General features: G+C 41.0%; 1 protein-coding gene across 1 annotated transcript in view; it reads right to left on the reverse strand.

Annotated features, from left to right (window-relative positions):
- The window catches only part of casp9 (caspase 9, apoptosis-related cysteine peptidase), a 52,012-nt gene extending 32,105 nt beyond the window's left edge, over positions 1–19,907 (reverse strand). The window contains exon 1 of the mRNA XM_039755781.1: positions 19,684–19,907. The gene's annotated coding sequence lies outside the window, so the exon portion shown is untranslated. The remainder of the gene's footprint in view (positions 1–19,683) is intronic.
- Positions 19,908–25,350: the final 5,443 nt, after the last annotated feature.

Raw genomic sequence — 25,350 nt, forward strand, 5'->3', positions numbered from 1 at the left:
GGTTATTAAAAAAAAGCCTCTGTCTTCAGTGATTAAGATAACTTAAAATAAGGACATTCCTTTGGTGCAAACTGGAATTGAGTGATTTTTACACCAATTAAAACTTATGTTTTACAATTTTTACTTGTTTTGTTTTGATTAAAAAATCTGTTTTTCTATATAAACATTCATGCTACTTCCACATTTCACTGGCAGCATGCGTAAGGTTTGATTAACTGCTGCTCATTTCTTAGGTGGTGCTGTGGCAAAATGGACAAATCCTCATCTGCAGCTCATTATGAAATTATTATGGCATGCAAATTTATCAAGATGTTAGAATCTGGCACTGTCCAACTTTCTGGGCAAACTGACTGACTGCCTGCATGCGGCATTTTCATAAATGCTAATCTTTCCCCATTTTCGTATTTCGTTCGTGATTGTTGTTTGGTCTCAAGTTGTGTCTTGTATTTTGAGCTTGTCATCTTAGTGCACAAATATTCCTGGTTGCTGATTTTTTGTTAATTTAAATTCCAGTTCATTGGCTAAATCTTTTAGTCCTAATTGTTACTGCAATGTATTGTATGCAGCATGTCTGTCAGGATAAGAGAGGTGCTTCAATGAGGACGACAGGTCCGAGTGTTTCTAGTGTGTTTTTACAATTACAGTTGTCACACATGTGAGATTAGGAGGCAGTCAGAGAGCCTAAAGGTGAGTGAAACATCGCAAGATGAGGGGTTGTCACGTGGTGCTTACCTGAACTCTTTTTGCCAACAGAAACCAAGACGGGAAATAATAAATCAACTTTCGGGTTTTCAAGATGGCCGCGATGACGTCACTTCCGGCCAACACTGAAGACGTCACTTCCTGTAAAGCTTCCAGACTGCCAACCATTTCCTGTCACATGTTTTTTCTTTTACATATAAACGCCATTTTGTCTCAATTATGTATTCACTGTAATTCAAGACTTTGAATCAACATCTTTTTTTGCTTATTGTCTCGCCGACAATATATGGGGACGGTCCCCAAACCTTTATTTTTGTCTAAAGCAATCATTTCAATCACAATTGGCGTAGCCTGGCAGAATCCTGTTTGAAGATGTCTGAAGAACAGAACCTAAGCACGGTATTGAACACCATCATGGGGGATCTTCAAACCCTGAAAATTCAAATGGGTGAGACAAGGACCCAATTGGCGGAAGCTCGTGCTACAGCGGGAGTACGAACGGAGGTCGTTCAGTCACCTCCCATTGCACTGACCCCCCTTACTGAAACAGATGACATCGAAACTTAATTTTTGATTTTTGAGCGTACCGCTAAGCGGAACGCATGGCCGAAGTCGGAGTGGGCATACCAACTGGCTCCCTACCTGAAGGGAACGGCGCAGAGAGCCTACTATGATTTAACCGAGGAGCAGGCTGCTAATTATGACGCTCTAAAACTCGAGGTCTTTAAACGCTACGGCGTATCATCGGAACAGCAGGCAAGGGAATGGAGGGAGTGGCAATTTGACCCTGAGAGGCCAATACGAACCCAGGGCTTTGAAGCTTGGGGAAAGGTATGTCGATGGCTACGGCCAGACATTAATAACTCCCATAAGATGGCCGAGTTACTCGCATGTGAAACCTTTGTGCATCCCCTCCCAGAGCATATTGCCCAGCAGGTCCGAAAACATAGTTTTGAAGACATGGACACCCTGATCCAGATCGCAGAGCGTCATTGGGCGGCTTACAAATCGGGGCGATCAGAACGGTTCTCTCGCCGAACCCAACAGGCACGTGGGGCAGCTCCTGAGCCCCCCCGACACCTTATACAGGTGCAGTTATTATCAATGGCAGAAAGGTAAGGGCAATGTTTGATTCCGGGAGTAACATTTCTATTGTTGCAGCTCGTTTTGTTTTACCGCAACAGTGGACTAGACTAAAAACTAGTGTCAAATGTATTCATGGGGATATCCGGTATTATAAGACAGCCAGATGTGTGGTGACAGTAAATCAAAATATGACAAATATGAACATGGCTGTATTACCGGAACCCCCTTTTCCAGTTATACTTGGAAGAGACTTGAATAAAATTAACAGCAGTAAAAACATAACTAACTGTACCAGTGAGAAATTTAGGCTTAGTCATGGAAAATACTGTTCCGACTGCCTCCACGCCATGTCCCCTAGTGGCACGGACTGATACAAGCACCCAGTGCGAAGAAATCGATGTCCCATCGTCCTCTGCGGGAGCCAATACAGCTAACGTGGAGGACGTGGAGGCAGATGCCCGCCCTTGAGGGCACATCAGACCCAATTCAAACCTTAACTTCACAATTTAGATTAACTCCTTCTTCATTTAAAAGAGAACAATGGAACGATGATTCCTTAAAATTTGCTAGGAATGCTATAGTATCCACCGAGGGTTATACAACCCTAGATCCCATGCCACCGATGCCGTTCTTTGTACTAAAAAATGATTTATTATATAGAGTGGCAGAGCACGGGGGTGAAGTGCGAGCATCGTTGCTAATACCACGCACTTCTCGGCGACAGGTGTGTGAATTGGCACATGCTCACCTTCTAGGAGCCCATTTAGGCTCCGATAAAACTTTAGAGAGAATAAAGCTCCGATTTTACTGGCCGGGAATAAATGAGGAGGTCCGACGATTTTGCGCTTCTTGTCCGGAGTGTCAATTTCGCCAGATTCCTAGAAGGACAAAAGCTCCTCTTGTTCCCCTTCCCCTTATTGATATCCCATTTGAAAGAGTCGGCATCGACCTTGTAGGACCATTAGAACCCTCATTACAAGGATTTAAATATATTTTGGTGTTAGTCGATTATGCCACTCGCTTCCCGGAAGCTGTCCCATTGCGTTCAGCTAATACAAAAAACATTGCACGGGAATTAGTAGGGATATTCGCTCGTGTTGGGATCCCCAAAGAGGTTTTAACAGACCAAGGGACTCCTTTCACTTCGGAGACGTTCAGGGAAATAGCCAGATTACTCCGAATAAAACATCTGAAAACGTCGGTCTATCATCCCCAAACTGACGGGCTGGTAGAACGTTTTAATCAAACGTTAAAAAAGATGTTACGTAAGGTAGTTAACGAGGATGGAAGAAACTGGGATCAGTTACTTCCTCTCGTTTTGTTTGCTTACCGGGAAGTCCCGCAGACCTCTACAGGTTTCTCTCCTTTTGAGTTATTGTATGGAAGACAACCCAGAGGTCTTTTGGATATGTTAAAAGAAGGATGGAAAGAGGAGGTCCTTCCTTCTTCAAATATTCTCGAATATATCGCGCAATTACGCGATAGGCTAGAGAAAATTAGACCTATTCTAAAAGACAATTTGGTTAAAGCACAAGCAGCGCAGTCTCGTTATTATAATAGAAACACCACCATTCGGGAGTTTATCCCGGGTGATCATGTACTGGTGCTTGTTCCAACCTCCCACTCAAAATTATTAGCACATTGGCAAGGCCCGTATGAAATAAAAGAGAGAAAAGGACTCGTGTACTATTTGGTGAAATAACCTAATCGTGAACGAGTTTACCACATTAATTTATTAAAGCCATGGAAAGACAGGAATCTTGATCTTGTCTCTGGACAACCTTGTTCTCTTTTCACGTCATGTGCCCATTTAAATTTTGGTCCCGAGTTAACATTTGAACAAAGACAAGATCTCGAGGGCGCTATCTTGTCTGTCCCCAAAGTAGTGGATGAGACACCTGGACGTACTGCGTTGATTGTCCATGATATTATAACAGACCCTGGTGTGATTGTCAGAGAAAGACCTTACAGGCTCCCGGAGGCAAAGAAAGCAGAAGTTGAGTTGGAAGTTAGACGAATGCTGGACTTGGGGGTTATCGAAGAAAGCTATAGCCCTTGGTCTAGTCCAATTTTCTTAATTTCTAAACCTTATGGTTCGTGGAGGTTTTTGTAATGACTTCCGCAAACTTAATCAGGTCTCTAAGGTCGATGCGTATCCCATGCCGCGAGTAGATGATTTACTTGATCGGTTAGGGAACGCTCGATTTCTAACTACTCTTGACATGACTAAAGGGTATTGGCAAGTTCCCTTAACGGACTCCGCTAAAGAAAAAAACGCATTTAGTACACCCAGTGGACATTGGCAATACAGGGTCCTTACTTTTGGTTTACACGGGGTGCCGGCTACTTTTCAATGTCTGGTAGACACACTGCTACGGCCCCACAATTCCTATAGTGCTGCCTACCTGGATGATGTTGTCATCTATTCTGGCACGTGGAAGGATCATGTAGGGCAGGTTAAAGCAGTGCTCTCCACACTAGCGTCAGCTGGGCTTCGTATTAATCCTAAGAAATGTTTCTTTGGATTGAAAGAGGCCAGATATTTAGGCTACGTAGTAGGGGGGGGCATTGTCAGACCACAATGTAATAAAATTGATGCCATCATGAATTGGCCCCATCCGATGAATAAGCGGCAGGTTCAAGCATTTTTAGGGTTAGCGGGTTACTATCGCCGTTTTGTACCGCATTTCTCTGAAATTGCTTCGCCCTTATCTAATTTAACAAAGAAACGGGCACCTTTGAAAGTGGTATGGGACGATGCGGTCGATAAAGCATTCTGTGACCTGAAGTTGGCCCTAACGTCAGCACCTGTGTTAAAATCTCCTGATTTTTCTATTCCTTTTATTCTCCAGACCGACGCATCGGCCACAGGATTGGGTGCCGTGCTGAGTCAGTGCGTCTATGGTGCTGAACACCCCGTGATTTACCTTAGCCGGAAATTGCTGGAACGAGAGACCAGGTATGCTGCGGTGGAGCGGGAAGCCTTGGCGATCAAGTGGGCTGTTACGGCTCTGAGATACTATCTGTTGGGACGCGAGTTTACTCTGGTGACGGATCATGCCGCTTTGCAGTGGATGTCCCTTCATCGTGAGTCAAACCCACGCATCACTAGGTGGTTTTTGGAGTTACAACCTTATCGTTTCAGTGTCATTTATCATAGGGGTTCCTTGCAAGCCAACGCAGATGCTCTCTCTCATGTCCACAACCTTGCGGTGCAGGTCGCCCGACCTGAGGGGTCTGGGCTGAGGGGGGGGTCATGTCACACATGTGAGATAAGGAGGCAGTCAGAGAGCCTAAAGGTGAGTGAAACATCGCGAGATGAGGGGTTGTCACGTGGTGCTTACCTGAACTCTTTTTGCCAACAGAAACCAAGACGGGAAATAATAAATCAACTTTCGGGTTTTCAAGATGGCCGCGATGACGCCACTTCCGGCCATCCCTGATGACGTCACTTCCGGCCGTCCCTGATGACGTCACTTCCGGCCGTCCCTGATGACGTCACTTCCTGTAAAGCTTCCAGACTGCCAACCATTTCCTGTCACATGTTTTTTCTTTTACATATAAACGCCATTTTGTCTCAATTATGTATTCACTGTAATTCAAGACTTTGAATCAACATCTTTTTTTGCTTATTGTCTCGCCGACAATATATGGGGACGGTCCCCAAACCTTTATTTTTGTCTAAAGCAATTATTTCAATCACACAGTATATCCCAAGCAGGTTAAGTGATTTGGTCAAAATCACACACCGTGTCAAAAGTGAAGAAAGAAATCAGTAAACTTGAGGTTCTAAATCCAATGCTTAAGCCACTAGGCCTTATTTTGATGGTGGTCCAAATCTATATTACTAAACAAAGATTGTATATATGCACGGATGCCACAGGCCAGACGCAACGAAAGCGCACGCGCACAGAGCCTCAGTGCCCCAGAGTCAAAACCAGCGGCTTCCCAGAGTCAGTAGGTGGCGCCCAAACAACACAACACAACCTGTAAACTAAACTTCAGGTCACAATACAACCGCCACCCGAACGCGAACGCGCACACCACCGCATATACAACCTTCGTTTGGTAATGTTTGTATATATGCACGGATCATGACCCTGTCATGTGCATGTGTGACAAAGCAAAAAGATCCAATGTAGGGTGACAGAAGTTTTGTGCTGCCTTCTTTTACAAGTAAGACAAATGTCATGTGCCCTATGTGTCTCATGACCAGCAACAGGCATACAATATGGTCATGGCCATATAAAGGTGGTTCAAAATTATAGCAATCACCCAAAAAACAGAACACAAAATGGCATTGCCAGAATATCAGTATAAATCAGAAAGTGCAAAAAAAAATGCAAAAACAAAAAGATGAGTACTAAAAGTTCTTAACCCAGAATACAACACACTGCAAATGAGATAAATAACTGATGTTAAATATTTTAAAGTGTTGTTCAAGAGTGGTCATTATTTTACTTATCATGGAGAGGGTAAGTTTCTTGACCTGAAAATGATAATAAAAGAGGACAGCCATGAAACAAAAAGTGCATCGTCCTAGTAAATGGACAGAGAGAGAGGTCATTCTCTAAAAGTGTATGTCTCTTGCTAAGCAAAGTTGACCCTTTTGTCTGGCTTCAACAAAGTGGCACAGTGATGTGTCGCCGAAGCATATGGTATAGAAGTCTTTGTTAGGGAGTACAGTGTTCTGAGACACTGTTGGTATTGTTGGGTATGAGTTAAAACTAAAAGCATCCCACTGCAGTGTGGAGAAAGAATGTCTGAATTCTAGTAAACCACCTTGAGTGTTAGAAATCTGAGTAAATCAGGTTAGCAACATGCGGGAAGGGTAGGCTTAAACATTCTACATTATTTTTTTGGGAGCTTCGCAATTCTTTTCTTGTAATAATGATGTATGGTATAATATTTGTTCTAGGTCCTAGACACCAACATGATAACTAGAAAGCCAACCTATGAAAGATTTTTTCAAGAAGGAGCACATCAGGTTAACTGGTGACTCTAAATTTGAACAGTATGAGTGACTGAGTATGCATTGCCACCTGACTGGCTCCTTCCTGCCTTGTGCCAAGTGCTGCCAAGATAGACACTAACTCCCCACAACCTTGAACTTGATAATGAAGGTTAAAGAATGGCTGGAAGGCTGGATCACCAATTCTAATGAGAAATTATCACCAGGGATGTGTGAGAAATTTTTCAAGCTTCTCTTTCGTTGGAATAAAAATTGTGAAGAGCCATGTAAAGGAAACTCTGTCAAATCATATGAACCTCAATGTGTCAGGGAATCAAGATTATTATAGTTTTGCCTTTTTATATTAGTTTTTATTTCTATATTTTTCAGACCTTACTTTGAAATTCAGTTTAGTTTTAGTTTTCCTTCATCATGTAACTTTAGTTTTAATTTAGTTTTTATTTCACAAAGACATTTCTTTTTTTATATATATCTATTAGTTTCAGTAATTTTTAGTAATTTAAGGTATGGTTAAAGAGCTACTACGGAGTTTAGTTTTGTAGGATTTGGATATAATATGAGTTTAATGTCACTGGAAGCTTACTACACTACATGCTTTACTATCTGGTTTTGTTTTTGTCTGATAAAAACAAGCATAATCAAAACCAGATACCGAAAATGAACAATTTTATAATTTCTGAAATATTTTCTATGTCATTTGTGCCTCACAAATGTGTGTGGACTGTTGGCATTTTTTTTCTATTCCCTTTAATGCCCAGAATGGACCAATTTGTAATGGAATTTGGGTGCATTTTAAGGTTTGAGGGTTTTTTTACTCTAAATGTTTACAGCACACAACATATCCTGCTTCAAGACAATACTTATAATGAATGCCTTCAATATTGCATTGAAATATCTCCCATACTGGGCTTGTTATTTTTTACCAGCCATATTGATCTCTGATTCCATCTCAGGCACAAGCTGGTCAGTAACAATATGTTGATCTTATAAGACGACCTAGTCAGTCTCACGATCAGTGCTGTTTTATTTTCAAAATGGATTTCTCCTGTGCGAAGTGGCAGGTGAATTATTGTCAACAGAAAGCAGGCACCTGAGTAATAAACTGAAACATTACTCACTCGTGATTTTTTGGTCCATACAGTAAAGATTTTCTTGACCAGCACATTATGATTTCAGGTGTTTGAATTACATCCTGATATACAACAAGCGCAAAGAAAGGCGGCACAGTAAATCTCTTTCTATTTCACACACTTTACGCACCCATATTCAGCTTGCTCTGTCAGCGCAAATGCTTTTTCACTGGATGAAATATATGCGGATTGCTCTAGGTGGATTACGTTCTGCTTTAGAGTTACAATTTATAAGGATTAAAGACTAATGGCAAGAATATTAATTCAAAAAATGAAAACTAAAAATATTTTTAGTAAATTATTTTATTTCAGCGAGTTTTTCCAGCTACTTTAATAGTTTCATTTACTTTTTCATTTTGATTTTGTAAATTATTTTATTTCAGTTTATGAAAATGTTTTTTTAATAACAGTTTCAGTTTTGACTTTTGTTTTCGTTAACTATAATAAAAAAAATCAGTCTCAGACTGCCAATAAATGCAGGACCTAAAGGATAGGGAACAAAAAGGATTTAACTAAAGATAACACCTTGCATGTGGGCCACGGAAGGAAGACAGAAGTCATGTGTGGGAAAGCAAATGTATGCATTTGGATCCAAATGGAGACAAGCATTTATGTAAGTGCTTGCTTGCGATCTCTCCTTGACAGTTTAATTGGGACACAAGCCCAATTCTTTCATTGTAGACAGTAATCAAATGAAGAAGGGATTAAAGAAGAGTGAGAATGCATTGTATAATAAAAAACCATAGCTTATGTCAAAGCAATAAGTAAAGATATTAACAATCATATAACTTGCTGAGCCTCCAAAGTAGGCCCACATAATCTGCAAAGTGTCAATATTACAATGTGATAGGCTAACTAACTCTGGCAGGTTAAAGTAATGTGGTTTTTAGACTAATGAGGCAAGTCTACATATACCAGCTAAAAAAAAAGGATTTTTATACTGGGATTATGTCTGCCAGAGCAATTCAGAAATGCAAGATGCTGAAAGACTGCTATTCTTTTATTTTTCCTGCAGAGCTGCAAACTCTGATCCTTTGTTTCCTTAGCAGTCACATCTCCTCACCCTGGGGGCATATCCCACAAGAATTCCCAGTGTCAGCACTTATAAAATGTGTTATCTAGGTCCAGCCGCTTTTGTGCCAATGCCAGGCAGATCAGCCCTCCAGGCATCGATTGGACCAGTAATCCCTTATGAAAGGTAAAATATTGTCTTTCTAGACCTGAATTCACTATTCATTATTTAATTTTTCTCATATGCAGAGGCTACATTCTTTTTCTCACTAATGTGGTCCATCGGGGAAAGGGAAGAAAGCAGAGCTTCCCATGTCCCCTCTGGTACTAATCCCAACAGTTTAGACAAGCATCACACTCAGGGTTGGTAAAAGTCAAAAACATGCAGGTTAAGGTGTTTTGTTTCTGGGCACTTCTCAATTTACTCTCAGTTCCTGTTTGTCAATGAAGCTAAGCACAGTTTATATGAGACAGTACCAAGCTTAAGCAAACAATTTTTGATTTCACACTGAAACCAAATCAGGGCATAAGAAATAAAGGGGGTCTGGGAAATATTGGTGTCTGTATATTTATTATAAAACAACTGAGAAGTCTGTTGAGGTCAGTCCAATAATAAATGAACTCCAAGAAAAACGAATAGAAGATAGGGTTGTGAGAAAGTCCATAATTCAGGAAAACTAACACTGATAAAAGGAGCCCTCCAAAAGTCATTGAGGGAAACAGGGAGTTATTTCAGGTAGACGCTAAATTATGAGACTACTACAAAAGATTTAGCCTTGTGATTGACTGGTGCCCCATCCAGGGATGGTTCCTGTCAACTGCCTAATGTAGCCTGGATAGGCTGATCCTGCCATGTACTAAGTCAGTACATAGTAGATAGAGAGTAGCAATGCCATTGGTCTGGAATTGCCATGATGGGTAGAGTTTAATGTAACTAGAGAGTGATAATAGTTTAGTTACTTTATTTAAACCCCCTTTTTTTTAAAATATATAATTTTTCTTTTTAGGAGAGAATTTAAGTTTGGAAAAAAGTGACCCTTACATTGTGTCAACTGGCGCATAAACAATTCACAAAAGTGTATCACTCTATGCTTGCTTAATTTTTCCCATAATTCCTTAGATGCCTAAATAATTGGATCTGTATAATTGGATGTAATTGTATAATTGGATATATGTAATTGTAATAATTATCCATGTTATAGGAAAATTAACCAGCTATACCCGCATTCTGCTTTGGCAGGAATAGAAAGACCACACCCTCAAACCATGGATTACATTTTTGAATGACACTGGCTTAAAAATATCTGATTATCCATATAACAGAAAATCTGCAGAGAAAGTTGGAGGCTGAATTTAGTCTTTATGAAGTACATATTATATAGGAGTGATTTACTCCAAATTAATCACCAACAGATTCAGTAAGTATTTTCTATAATAATTTACAAATGGAAGGCCCTGTCATGAACCAGCAAGCTCAGAGGTTAGAGGAGGAAAGAATGAAATACAGCCAAATATTTGCAGTGAGCATTTTTTGTGGATGAGAAATTAGTGGCCCACAGGGGGCCGTTGGAAGTTTCTTATGGAGCCATTCACAAAAGATGCATAGACCCAGAAGGTTCTCATTTTTGTCATGAATTTGGGGAGAATCTTAGCATAAATGTCTCAAAAATAACTCCAAATGTCTGCTAGAGGGGGGAAAACAGTCCAACCTGGACATGTCACAAAATGTAAACAGGGGATTTTTTTTAAAAGTAAAACATTTACGGTGTCTTAAACAGTGATGGTTCTAAGAGCACTAAAGGCACGGCAAGGGGTCCGCCTGGGAAGGCAAGGTATTCCAAGGCAAGCAATCCCAAAAACAAAAATCCAGAAGTCAAAGTCAAAAATATAATCACAGTGCAGACTCACCAACTCTAGCGTATTCAATGAACTACAAGGGGTTGTATGTTTTCTTCAGTCTGTACAGGATTGAATACTGTATATTGATGGATGGACAGTGGCCCCACCCCTTGGCGAACCACTCACAAAATACAAGGAAGATAAATGAACAAGCATAAACACACAGAAATCACTTAATACACAAAAATGATAAGAAACACAGAATAATGCAAAGAGAAGTAGCACCGTTAACAAAAAGATAATAATATAAAATGGATAAAAAATACATAAAAAAACAAATGTGAATACCAGCCAGGGAAGGAACCCTGGCTGAAATATAACTGTTTTTCTTCTAGCTTTTTAAAAATTAACTATAATAAAAACGATCAACCAGTCATTTACTCAAACTCCACAATTAATTAAAGTAAGAAGCAGGCTGTAAGATTGTGCAAATCGTTTTGTTAAGTCATCAGTTTCTTGCTATTTCCTGCTAAAGTCCCCAGTTTAGGCAATAGATTGTAAATCTTGTGGACTATTTTCTATCCTGTAGATCATGGTGTATACTGTACTTTCTGTGATCCCTGAGTGATGGACAGCAGGAGTGGGCTGTGATCCTGGCCAGTATAAACCCTTACCTAACAGAGAGGCCAGTTTAGTAGATGGATAAAGGGGGATGGCCTCCCAAGAAAATATGCTCCCTTGACATGCTGGGTGGCAGCATTCTTCGACCAGTATGCCCATTAATGTGCCTGCAGAGCACGCTGAGTGTTGTAGTCAATTGGGGCAGCCTTGCTGGGCTCTGTAGGTGCAAGGTGGAAGCTTCTGGGGAAGTATTCACAGGTCCAGCATAAAAGAGGACGCCTCTGTCCACTCAGAGAGTAAGAGCCAGGAGTGGAGTCAGACTAAGCTCACCCGAGTGGAATGGAGGGAAAGCAATGGGTGTTACAGCTGTGTACTGAACAAAAAGAGACTTGTGAAAGGCACAGATTTTCAAACTTTTTCATCTCATAGCTCACATAAACTAATTACTAAAATTCTGCGGCACACCAAAAAATATATTATAAGTGAGCATCAGTAGGCTTTGTGCCCCAGGAACCAAGTTACCCGAAGTATTCTGTAACATTTCAGTAATTATTTGCTGATCTTTCCAATCATAAAATAGGTAATTACGATAGCAATTGATGAGAAGAATGTATAATTAATTGCAGAATTACAGTATTTGAGGGTTCCTCTAGAGTGCCTCTTTCTCTTGCACGATTTGGCTTCAAAACTAATCAGCACATGGTCATCTCACAACAAGCTTAAGTTTACAGTTTGGTATTTTTCCATCTAGCAACTGTGACACACACACACACACACACACACAAACAGATAGACACACACCCATGATCGAGATATCAATGTTTTCAATATCAGGGGACTCTAAAACGTTGAGATCTATCGAAAACTGGATATTAAAATTTGACGAATCTCAAGTTTTTGCTCCTCTTCCATAGACAACAGGTTATGGTCAGGGAGGGCACAAAGCAAAAATGAAAGAAAAACAGCAGGTGTGGCAATTGTTCTCAAAATTCTGTGCATTGCTTGTACAAACTTCTTTAATAACAATGAAAAATTGTTTACAGCCATAATTATCATCAAATTTAGTTTTCTTGTAATAATGGTAATCTGCACAAATACGAGATAAGGTTCTTGTGCGTGAGGCCATTCTTCTACCCGTTCTCTTAACACACTTTGTACATTACAGGGTTGAGTTCTGGAAAGATCAGGTTCAAGGAAATAACCAACACTAATTGAAAATATTTTGGGTACACATCCACACTGATACATACAGCATCAATACTGACACACATCTTTGATACATGACAGCAACTGAGCAAAACCATATGAGCACAGGTAGAATGTGCTATCTGCACATAACGTCGTTGGTGAGATGAGGGCCTTTCCTCCCCTATGGGCACAAACACCAGTTTTCAACTGCCAGAGGGGGAGTAATCCAACTGTACAAAAGACATGCTTTTATTTTCTATAAATATGGAAAACATTAAACAGTACATAAGAAAATAACATTGCAATCTGACAGTGGTCTAAAAAAGGCAGAACTCCACTTTAGATAAAAATCCCTCACAGTGCAGAAACAGTTCTTCAGGTTATTCGCAGTTCAGATATTCTAATATGTGCTTTGTAAGAGATAGCCCGGCCAAAGACAGACATGACACGACAATGTCCACAACACACATGTTTATTACACTACTGTTTACAGTAACTATTAACAGTTTGCTCAGTCCATGATCCTTCGGGCTGCCTCCACTCCTGCCTCGCAAGCTCCGTCCTCTTCCACCTGCCTCCGTCTCCTTGAATGGAGTGAGGTGGCCCCTTTTAAAATGCCCCGGATGTGCTCCAGGTGTCTGATGACGAACTTAAGGCAGCACTCCCCAGCGTGGCAGAAGTGTTGCCCTTGCACCCGGAAGCACTCCGGGCGTACACCATCCCTGGTCCGTCAGCGCTTCCTGGTGTACCGGAAGCACTGTCCTCCAGGGCTCAAGGACCGTCCAGGTGCCCAGGAAAGAGAAGTGCCACTCTCACGGTCTCTCCTTCCCCCTGGACACCAAACACAACTGTTAATGGGTTAGAAGTGATTGTGACACCAAGACTGTCTGATAGGCTTTTAAAAAGTTTTGTCCAGAAAGATGTGAATTTAGTACACGCCCAAAACGTGGGCTAGTGAGGCTGGAGCTTGATTGCAAGGTTTGCAGGTTGGATCTTGCCCTAGAAACTTTTTGGACAATTTTAAGCAAGAGAAATGTACTCAATAAAAGATTTTGAGTTCAATAATTGAATGCTTTGCACATATGCTCGAGTGAATTCTGTACGTGACTACCTTCCACTCCGTTTCTGAAATGTTGAGTAAGAGATCCTTTTCCCACTGAATTCTGGGATCTTTAACAGGAAGGGACTTTAAAATGTTTTTATACATTATAAAAATGCTGTCTAAGTCCCCAAGACCGATCAATATCTCTTCTGGAATAGAAATAGGTGGGAGGTGAGGGAAATTGGGGAGATTTGGCTTAGCAAAGTTTCTAATTTGGAGATAGTGGAAAAATTGTTTTGATGGGAGACTATACTTGGAGTGTAATTGTTCATATGATGTGAAGACATTATTTATATACAAATCTCTAAATGACTAAATCCCATTCATATTCCAAGCATTAAAAGATGTGTAAGTTTGAGAGGGTGGAAAAAGTTGATTATTATGTAGAGGTTCCACAGGTAAAATATCTCTAACTTAAAGTGCTTCCTACATTGATTTCATATTCTGAGTGAATGAAGGACAATTGGGATGTTAGTATATTGATGATACCTTGTATTTACTGGTGTACAACGCAAGGAATATAAAGAAGTGCTGCAGGATTTAATTTCTATTGCTGACCAAGCTAGTGTGTGTTCATCTATTTGTGTCAATGTCCTGGTTTTTATAGTTTTTATGTTTGCTGCCCAGTAATAAAATTCAAAATTAGGTAAAGCCATGCCGCCTTCTGATTTAGGTCGTTGTAGGGTCGCCTTTGGAATGCATGAGTTTTTTGAATTCCAAATAAATGAGGTTATGATTGAATCTAATTTCTTAAAAAAAGATTTGTTAATGTGAATGAGGATGTTTTGAAATAGGAACAAAAACTTAGGGATGATATTCATCTTGAGAATGTTAATTCTCCCTACTAAAGTAAGATGGAGGGTAGACCATCTATGCAAGCTTTATTTAATTTTGTCCATACAAACAGCAAAATTTTGTTGAAAAAGAGCTTTATATTTACTTGTGATGTTGACCCCTAGGTATTTAAACTGATCTGCAATAATAAAAGGGAAGGTGTCCAATCTAGTGGTGTTTGCTAGAGAATTTACTGGAAAGAGCATACTTTTGTTCAAATTAATTTTGAGTCCAGATATCTTTTGAAATTCTGCTAAGTACATTTACAGCTGTTGGCACAGAATTGTGTGGGTCTGATATAAACAGTACCATATAATCTGCATAGAATTATAATTTCTGTTCAAGTCCTTCTCTGAAAATCCCCTTTATCTCTGATGCATTTCAAAAGTGAACAGCCAATGTGTCAATGGCGACTGCAAATAGCAGTGGTTACAAGGTGCATCCTTGTCTAGTACCGCGTTTTAGTTTGAAGTAGTCTGAAATAATGTAGATACAAACTGAAGCTGCTGGACTGGTACACAGTAGTTTGATCCATGCAAATATATTCTTGTCAAACCCGAATTATGCAAAGTGGTGAGCAGGTAATCCCATTCAACCACATCAAAAGCTTATGCATACACGTCTCACAGAAATAAAAATAATCAATTTGAAAGAATTAAATAATTTATTCAAACAGATTAATAATTCGTCCCAACTGATTTTTTTTTTCCGTCTTGACACCTATGTGGCTCCGTACTAGATCAATTTAACTTCAATTGTGTTTTATAGAGGAACCCAAACTTTTTTGCAGAAGGATTCCACTAAGGTTTGCCGAGTGTTTTTTTGTGCTTGTACCTTGTGTGATTTACACCTGTCATGGACAGCTGACTCCTGAAGCTTTTCATATTCTTTATATTCTGTGCGGTGGCGAGTTTGCAGATGGTAAAACAAGTTAGTGTCCAGCTGTCTTTAATGGCAACCAATTTCTGACATTTTGCAGATTGCCATCTTTTAAGCAACATCTGTCTTTTCAAAGCCAACCCATCTCCACGCAAGTGAGGATGATCGACATCTTGCAATTAAATCGAGCGATACAGATTGTGAGGCTGCTTTCTCACCTGCCGCTGTTTGCTCAATCATTTTTAGGCAGCTTGAGTGACATACTTGATAATTTCAGCTCACACATCATTAAAGCAACAATTAGGATATTATCGTAGACGATATATATATATATAGCACACTCCTAATTCATTATTATTACATGTTATGACTTCCATTAAAATTTTCATTGCCTTTTCCTGAATTCTATCATTTTAACTGATTACATTACCAATGTCTCTTAAAAAATCAAAATCACTTTGGTCAGTATCTATCCTGCATTCTCTTTATTAGTTCATATATCTATCTTCCTCCTGTTCAATTATTCAGTTGAGTACCATGAAATTCTTACTTTAATGTTCAACCAACATACAACACATTAAGCAGGTCATTGGTATTCTACAAAACACTCTGTTTAATCATGATAGCGGGTTATACTTTCCATAAAATAACTAAATGACATGCAGAATGAATTCATGGGTTGAATACTGGGTTGTGTGGTTCCTTGCGGCACCACTGCTTGACAAAGTACCATTTAATTCTAGGAAAATTTCTTTGCATATAAAAATTGATTCTAAAGAGTCTGAAAAGGTTCCCAACATGTGGACAAAACAGAAATGTGTACTACATAGCAAGCTGTCTAGCAGGATAATGAAAGATCAAAAAAAAAAAAGAACTTTACCTATGTTATTGTATGCAGCCTTTTAAAATCATGAAGTCATTAGTATTTCAAATACCTGTTATCTTTTATTGAATGCTGTTTTTGAACCCCAGTGCATTTGAAAAAATAAAGTCTTTCTGGATCCTTCATGTGGATGGTTCCTCTAAGGCAGGGGTATTCAATTACGGTCATGAAGGTTCACAGTGGCTGCAGTTTTTCGTTTTAACCAGTTGCTTAACTAGAACCTGTCCGATTACTAATAATGCAATATTTTTGGGCTTAATTTCAGTTAACTTGCTTTTTAAAGTTAGAGCCCTTAATTTTAAGTGTAAACTCCTGCGTTTAGGTTTTTTTTGTCACCCATTTTCTTAACCAGCTACAAATTAACAATGACATGTAAATGACAAAGGAAACCACCAGCTCTCCAAAAAGCGTGCTTCTATTTAAACCTCTCTGCACTCATCTTCAAGTATCAGTGTTAATAAAAAGATCTGAAATAAAGGAGAGAGAAGGGAAGGAACACAAAACATATGCATAAAGTTCTCAGAAAACCAAAAATACGTAGGTTTTGTCTTACAAGAATGACATCACTAGCAACCCATATTATTAAATACCAAGTGTCATTATTACCCAGCTCTGATAGCATCACTCTGAAGAACTACTTTGGCACCTTTATTTTTTATAGCGTAGAAAATTGCTCCAGAGGCAGTGAACGATGACTGACACTACACTTGGACCTGCAAAGGTCATGCGAAAAGACTAGGTCTGAGAAAGTTAGCCAGTTAATTTTTGCAATTAATGTGGCCTGTTTAAAATGTTAAAAAATATTGTCACATCCTGGGCTACAAACAAAGCAAACGCCTTAGGCAGTGCTTTGATCAGGGCAACATCTATATATATATAATTCAGTAAGTCCATGGCAAGCAAGACGCACGCAAGACAGAGCCCCGCCCACCAACAATTCACTGTGGCCGACCACGGCATGCAAGACAGACCATGGGATACGCACGACAGAGCCCCGCCCACCAACAATTTGAGCGAAAGCATTTGCCAAGAATGTTTTCATTAATCAAGAATATATAATTCACTAAGCAGCCGACCAGGGCACGCAAGAAGCAGCACGCAAGACAGACCCCCACCCACCAACAATTCACTAAGCAGCCGACCATGGCACGCAAGACAGGCCATGGGATACGCACGACAGAGCCCTGCCCACCAACAATTCGAGCGAGAGCGAAAGCATTTGCCAAGAATGTTTTCATTAATCAAGAACGAAAGTCGGAGGTTCAAAGACGATTAGATACTGTCATAGTTCTGACCATAGATGCTGCCGACAGGCGATCCTGCGGCGTTATTCACATGACCCGCCGGGCAGCCAACCGGAAAACCAAAGTCTGTGGGTTCCGGGGGGAGTATGGTTGCAAAGCTGAAACTTAAAGGAATTGACAGAAGGGCACCACCAGGAGTAGAGCCTGCGGCTTAATTTGACTCAACACGGGAAACCTCACTCGGCCCGGACACGGAGAGGATTGACAGATTGATAGCTTTATCTTGATTCTGTGGGTGCTGGTGCATAGCCGTTCTTAGTTGGTGGAGCAATTTGTCTGGTTAATTCCGATAACGAGCGAGACTCCCTCCTGCTAAACAGTTACGCGACCCCCAAGCACTCGGCGTCCAACGTCTTAAAGGGATACCGTCCAGCCCCGTCCCTCGCTCTGGGAGGTGGGGGCGCTGCGGCGGTTCTCCAGTTTTCAGTCACCGACAATTGTATGTTGCTCGCTCCAAAGTTCCATCTTTTCCTTCTCTTACAGTGGTATCCTCAAACCCACCCCATTTGGACAACTGTGTCTTTTAGGAAGTTTCACCCATCTATACATGGGTATTGGGTACATGGGTATATGCTACGTCGCAGGCTGGCTAGTTTTCATATAATTTTTTTTAACATTACAAAACAAAAATACAAAAAAGTGAAATGCGCTCCTAAAGAATCACATACACATCCAGTACCGTATTGACAGTATATTCTATCTTTAAAAATTTTCTTAAATAAAATTTTAACTTACAGGATTAAAATTGTTTTACACCATTCACAACGATATACCACATGTAAATACATAACACTGTTGTTCATTTTCTTGATTTCTACATACTGACATAAGTGCAGGGGAGTCCAAAGGAAAGGTGGTAGAGATGGGGTTTAGGGCAAACCTTGGGCAATGCTAGAGATAAGTTGCGATGATAAAAATTATGCTGTCTTACGTTTTTTTCATTTTTTGTTTCTGTAAGAAGGTCAATTTAATTTTTAGGTGATAAATAAGTTATCTTTGATTGGGACTAAAACCAAAATAAGTCTGTAGTACCTCTGTATTTAACTGGCCAGTCTGCCAGGTAGCTTACAGTGCCGACTGCCCTAACATAATGACAAGATTCTATAAAACAGAAATGTAATGATTATCCCTACCCATTATTCCAGTTTGCAGTATCTTCTCTAATTTGTGCAAAGAATGCAACATAACTATCCTAATGATGCACAGTGCCAGTTTTCAAGCAAGATAGCAGCTACAGAGATCTTTTTTGCATGCCAGGAGCAAAGGTGTAGGTAGAGCAGTTTTTTTCCAACCATTTCTCTGTGGTGCCATAATATTGTGACCCAAAAAATCCCAAGGCACAGCACAGTTCTACCAACCACAAAAGCATTAAATGTATACACTTGCTAAACTGTCCGATGGTGTGGGAGAGGTGAGTGGCAAAATTTTTACATGCAATTAATCACGATTAATTAAATACATTTATGGGATTAAATAGTTCATTTTTGATTCGATTCCCAGCCCTAGAAAAGACCATTTCTACTTGGTAATTAATATATTAAGTCATAATTGAGTTTGGAAAGCTATTACATTTTCTTATTTTAAAAGTGAAACACTGTATGCCGTTATGTATGTTTTAATCCAATATTTCCACTTTCAACTGTGTGTGGGTTGGATAAGCAAGTAAGAATTTCACAGTACCCACCGGAGATTGCATTTCTAATTTTCATTCCAAGACTGCTCTAATGTAAGATGGTGCGCCATGGAGGGTCGCACTCATAATGACTATTCAGCAAAGCAGGTCATAGATGTGGAGACCCCACAGAGAAAGTGGGAACAGAAGAAGAAGAAGGGGAAGGAGGTCATAGTTGTGAACTGGCCACTTCTCCTGAATCAAATACAAAGCCTCGATGCTCACTGTACATACTGCAGTGTCTTGGCTTTTATTTAAATGAGTACAGTATGTCTTTCATTTTTCCCAGTTTGCTTGATAAAAAAAAAAAACATTTTCTGTGATATTTTATTCCTTGCTTAAGAAATGAGAAATGTATGCGGATTATTTGTAGTGTCATTAAAAAATCAGAGATGTTATGAATTCTGCAATTGTGTTGTATACATATAACAAGTATGTACGACCAAGACAAACGACTGACCTGTCGCCTCAGCCGCCGAACACTGTCACTCTGTCACTCGACGCAGCATAAACACAGTCTTTCGGGATTACGGTCAGAAGGCAAAGACACGAAACACACTCAACCCGTCATGGACTGTCTCGTTGTTATTTCCAGAGATTAAAGTTTTAGGCAAAGCCGTCAGTTCTTCAGATTCACAAAGCACTTTGTAGGCAAACACTTCCTTTTTCCGTTTACGTAGAGCCACCCTGAGCAGCCAAGAACACGTTCTGCGCAGAGTGGCCCTCCTCCAAGCAGACGTACATGTGTGCTAGTTTCGTTCTCAGTGTGTAACAAACACATTGCAGAGTCCATTTCGCAGAAGTAAGGTGTTGTCCTAATTTCACAGCCGTATTTCATTCTTGTGTTTGATAAGTGCGGCCGTGGGCAGCGGTAATCGCCGTCGGACTGTTAAAAGTTCTGCACAATTGGCAGCACGGAAGCTCAGCGAGCTGACCCGTAACAGTCCTCCAGTGTTTAAGTTCAAGTACAGAGTCTTGTGTACAAAATGAATATAAAACAAAAAAAGTCATGCTCTTAATTTTCCCCAGAACAATAACTGTAATATAATAACAACAAATGACTTAAATGTAATTGATCGCTGCACATTTAAGCTTCATACAGTTTTATTGCTTAAATCCCCAAAACAACAATAATAGAAGAGAACAACCACATATAAGACTAAAATATACTGTTTACAAAGTCAATAATATGCATGCATTAAACATTAGTAGGTAGCACTGCTGCCTCGCAGATAGGAGACCCGGGTTCGCTTCCCGGGTCCTCCCAGCGTGGAGTTTGCATGTTCTCCCCGTGTCTGCGTGGGTTTCCTCCGGGTGCTACGGTTTCCTCCCGTAGTCCAAAGACATGCAGGTCAGGTACATTGGCGATCCTAAATTGTCCCTAGTGTGTGCTTGGTGTGTGTGTGTGTGTGTGTGTGTGTGTGTGTGCGTGCCCTGCCCTGGGTTTGTTTCCTGCCTTGCGCCCTGTGTTGGCTGGGATTGGCTCCAGCAGACCCCCGTGAACCTGTAGTCAGGATATAGTGGGTAGGATAATGGATGGATGGATAAACATTAGCCACATTTGTGTAAAATATTTAAATATTTTTTCCACTTATAGCTTAAATGCTTGAAAAAAAGTTTCACTTTTGCTCCCGTTTTCTTTTGAGTCTGAAATTCCCCATTTATAAATAACAGTTTCAACCATCCCTACATCTTCCAAACCCACTTTATCCTGAGCAGGATCATTTTTTGCCAGGTTTTGTTGTATTGTAGTAATACCGAAAAGTATCCTTCTCTTTTACTTTAATTTTTACCTTTGTTTTCTGAAAATAAAAATCATTCCATATTATTCTAAAAAATAGCATACTGTAACACAGTTCTAAAATAAGCAGGTTTTCTCTTCAGCATCACAAAACAGACACTTCCTGTCAATGTCTTTGCTAACTGCAGCCACCATAGTCCTTATTGAATATATTAAGTGAATAATTTCATGGGATGCTTATTTTATTTTATTTTACTTTATTTTATTTGTGAGCAACACTTTTCTGCAGCATGGGGGTGTAGTGAGGCACTGTTGCCTCTCCCATCTTGTGTCCTGGTTTGAATGCCACACCTGCACAACACCTGTGGAGTTTACACGTTCTCTCCATATCTGCATGGATTCAAAAACATTTCTTAGGTCAATTGGCAATTCTAAAGTGAGCATTAATATTCTGTTTCCTGCTTTTCCCGCAGTGGACCCTAGGCACTGGACCATGGTGTCCTAGAATTGAATTAAGCAGTTTTGAAAATGCTATGTAACTATCTTAATTTTTGTGCAAATTCCACACTCACATATATTTTTGTAATTTGTTACTGTAAATGATTTTTTCTATCATTAAAACTATGATCTAAAAGGTTTTTTTTTTTATTTGAAATCCCTTCAGCCATTTCTATATTGAGATTCCTTTGTAAAAGTTTAATAACACCTTCTGGATTGCAGTCAAAAACAATAAACCATTTCTGGTTACTGGTCCATAAATTTTGTAGAAATTTCAGAGAGTTATAAACCTTGCTATACTTTAAATAAATAAATCCTTCACCAACAAACTGCCATTGCTGTATCAGCTTTGGAAGGATAAGATTTTAATTCACATTTTTGAATGTGCCAGTTAACTGATTTATGGTATGAAAATGTTTTAATTATCCTATATATTAAGATTTATTCATGAAAGTATCTTGTCTACTTTTTAGCAAAAATACTATAGCACTAACCATTTCAAAAATCATATTGAAAAATATATTCTGTACTGTATGTTATTTTATGTAGTGAGGATTTTTTTATTTATTTCATTTTTAAAGTGGGATTTGATTCATTAAGATCTAATGCTTTCATTTTTTCTTTATAAATATGAATGCATAAGGTATTTCTTCTTAAACAGTGGTTTTTACTTTTAAAGTTGTATAATTTGATATTAGTTACTTTATAGGAAACTGTACAATATGCCATCTAGATAGCTAGTTTTTGATAACAGCATTCCACTGCTTAGCTATACATCTCTTAATTACCTAAAATTATATCTCTTTTTTAATCATATTTAAAAAAAATCAGATTGCCTCTTTCTGTTTCAGTTGTATGCATCTTGAATGCAAGTAATAATTTTAGTTTCTTTACAGAAATTCCACTAATTCATTGCAAATTACATTTTTTTTAGATTTAATATTTCACATTTTTAAACATTTAGAGACAGAAAAAAATATATTAACACATTCAATTGCTCTTTTAACTTCAGTTTTTATCATTTTGAAAAGAAGCATTTTAATTCCTTGTCTAATATTATAGTCCCTCTTTTTTTAAGTATGAAGTGTATATAAATTTCTCAATAAATGTGAGTCTGCACTGATTCTGATTCTAATATATACTGTAAAGCCAAAGAAATTTAGAACTCAAAAACTACAACAAAAAAATCTTTACAAAAATCGAGTTCAGTTAACGTACTACAGGTAGCACTAATAGAATGTTTCTACTTATTTATCTGCTTCTCATAAATCCAATACGTGCTTGAACTAAGACAATCTTTAGTTTTAATTTGTTAATGTTTATTTTTAATTTATTAAAGGGGCCAAGGAGGTTGGGTGCAGTGTGTGTTGGGTGGTGGCCGAAGGCGGGACCTTGGCGGTCTGATCCTCGGCTACAGAAACTGGCTCTTGGGACGTGGAATGTCACCTCTCTGAAGGGGAAGGAGCCTGAGCTAGTGCGCGAGGTTGAGAGGTTCTGGCTAGATATAGTCGGACTCACCTCGACGCACAGCTTGGACTCTGAAACCAATCTCCTTGAGAGGGGCTGGACTCTCTACCACTCTGGAGTTGCCCCCGATGAGAGGCGCCGAGCAGGTGTGGGCATACTTATTGCCCCCCGACTCGGAGCCTGTGAATTGGGGTTTACCCCGGTGGACGAGAGGGTGGCCTCCCTCTGCCTTCGGGTGGGGGGAAGGGTCCTGACTGTTGTTTGTGCGTATGCTAGAGGCCATACCTTCTGGGGATTCCCTCGTTTTGCTGGGAGACTTCAATGCTCACGTGGGCAATGACAGTGAGACCTGGAAGGGCGTGATTGGGAGGAATGGCCCCCCCGATCTGAACCCGAGCGGTGTTTTGTTATTGGACTTCTGTGCTCATCACGGATTGTCCATAACGAACACCATGTTCAAGCATAAGGGTGTTCATATGTGCACTTGGCACCAGGACACCCTAGGCCTCAGGTCGATGATCGACTTTGTGGTCGTGTCGTCAGACTTGCGCCATATGTCTTGGACACTCGGGTGAAGAGAGGGGCGGAGCTGTCAACTGATCACCACCTGGTGGTGAGTTGGCTTCGATGGTGGGGGAAGATGCCGGTCAGACCTGGTAGGCCCAAACGTGTTGTGAGGGTCTGCTGGGAACGGCTGGCAGAGTCCCCTGTCAGAAGTAGCTTCAACTCCCACCTCCGCAGAACTTCAACCACGTCCCGAGGGAGGTGGGGACATTGAGTCCGAATGGGCCATGTTCCGTGCCTCTATTGTTGAGGCGGCTGACCGGAGCTGTGGCCGCAAGGTGGTCGGTGCCTGTGTGGCGGCAATCCCCGAACCCTTTGGTGGACACCGGCGTGAGGGATGCCGTCAAGCTGAAGAAGGAGTCCTATAGGACTTTTTTGTCCTGTGGGTCTCTGGAGGCAGCTGATAGGTACCGGCAGGCCAAGCGGAACGCGGCTTCGGTTGTTGCTGAGGCAAAAACTCGGGCATGGGAGGAGTTTGGAGAGGCCATGGAGAACGACTTTTGGACGGCTTCGAGGAGATTCTGGTCCACCGTCCGGCCTCAGGAGGGGAAGCAGTGCAGTGTCAACACCGTATATGGTGGGGATGGTGCGCTGCTGACCTCACTCGACGTTGTGGGTCGGTGGGGGGAGTACTTCAAAGACCTCCTCAATCCCACTAACATGCCTTCCAATGAGGAAGCAGAGCCTGGGGACTCTGAGGTGGGCTCTCCCATCTCTGGGACTGAAGTCACCGAGGTGGTCAAAAAACTCCTTGGTGGCAGGGCCCCGGGGTGGATGAGATACCGAGTTCCTTAAGGCTCTGGATGTTGTAGGACTGTCTTGGTTGACACGCCTCTGCAACATCGCATGGACATCGGGACAGTGCCTCTGGATTGGCAGACCGGGGTGGTGGTCCCCCTCTTTAAAAAGGGGGACCGGAGGGTGTGTTCCAACTATAGAGGGATCACACTCCTCAGCCTCCCTGGAAAAGTCTATTAGGGGTTCTGGAGAGGAGGGTCCGTCGGATAGTCGAACCTCGGATTCAGGAGGAACAGTGTGGTTTCGCCCTGGTCGCGAACAGTGGACCAGCTCTTCACCCTTAGCAGAGTCCTGAGGGTGCATGGGAGTTTGCCCGACCGGTCTACATGTGTTTTGTGGACTTGGAAAAGGCATTCGACCGTGTCCCTCGGGAATCCTGTGGGGGTGCTCGGGAGTATGGGGTACCGGACCCCTGATAAGAGCTGTTCGGTCTCTGTACAACCGTGTCAGAGCTTGGTCCGCATTGCCGCAGTAAGTCAGCCCGCTTCCTGTGAGAGTTGGACTCCGCCAGGGCTGCCCTTTGTCACCGATTCTGTTCATAACTTTTATGGACAGAATTTCTAGGCGCAGCCAGGGTGTTGAAGGGGTCCGGTTTGGTGGACTCAGGATTGGGTCACTGCTTTTTGCAGATGATGTTGTCCTGTTTGCTTCATCAGGCCGTGATCTTCAGCTCTCTGGATCGGTTCGCAGCTGAGTGTGAAGCGGCTGGGATGAGAATCAGCACCTCCAAATCCGAGAGCATGGTCCTCAGCCGGAAAAGGGTGGAGTGCCCTCTCAGGGTTGGGGGAGAGATCCTGCCCCAAGTGGAGGAGTTCAAGTATCTCGGGTCTTGTTCACGAGTGAGGGAAGAATGGAGCGTGAGATCGACAGGCGGATCGGTGCGGCGTCCGTAGTGATGCGGGCTTTGCATCGGTCTGTCGTGGTGAAAAAGGAGCTGAGCCATAAGGCAAAGCTCTCAATTTACCAGTCGATCTACGCTCCTACCCTCACCTATGGTCATGAGCTATGGGTAGTGACCAAAGAACAGATGTGAATACAAGCGCTGAAATGAGTTTCTTC

The sequence above is a fragment of the Polypterus senegalus genome, chromosome 6, assembly GCF_016835505.1.
Source record: "Polypterus senegalus isolate Bchr_013 chromosome 6, ASM1683550v1, whole genome shotgun sequence".
Classification (NCBI taxonomy): domain Eukaryota; kingdom Metazoa; phylum Chordata; class Cladistia; order Polypteriformes; family Polypteridae; genus Polypterus; species Polypterus senegalus.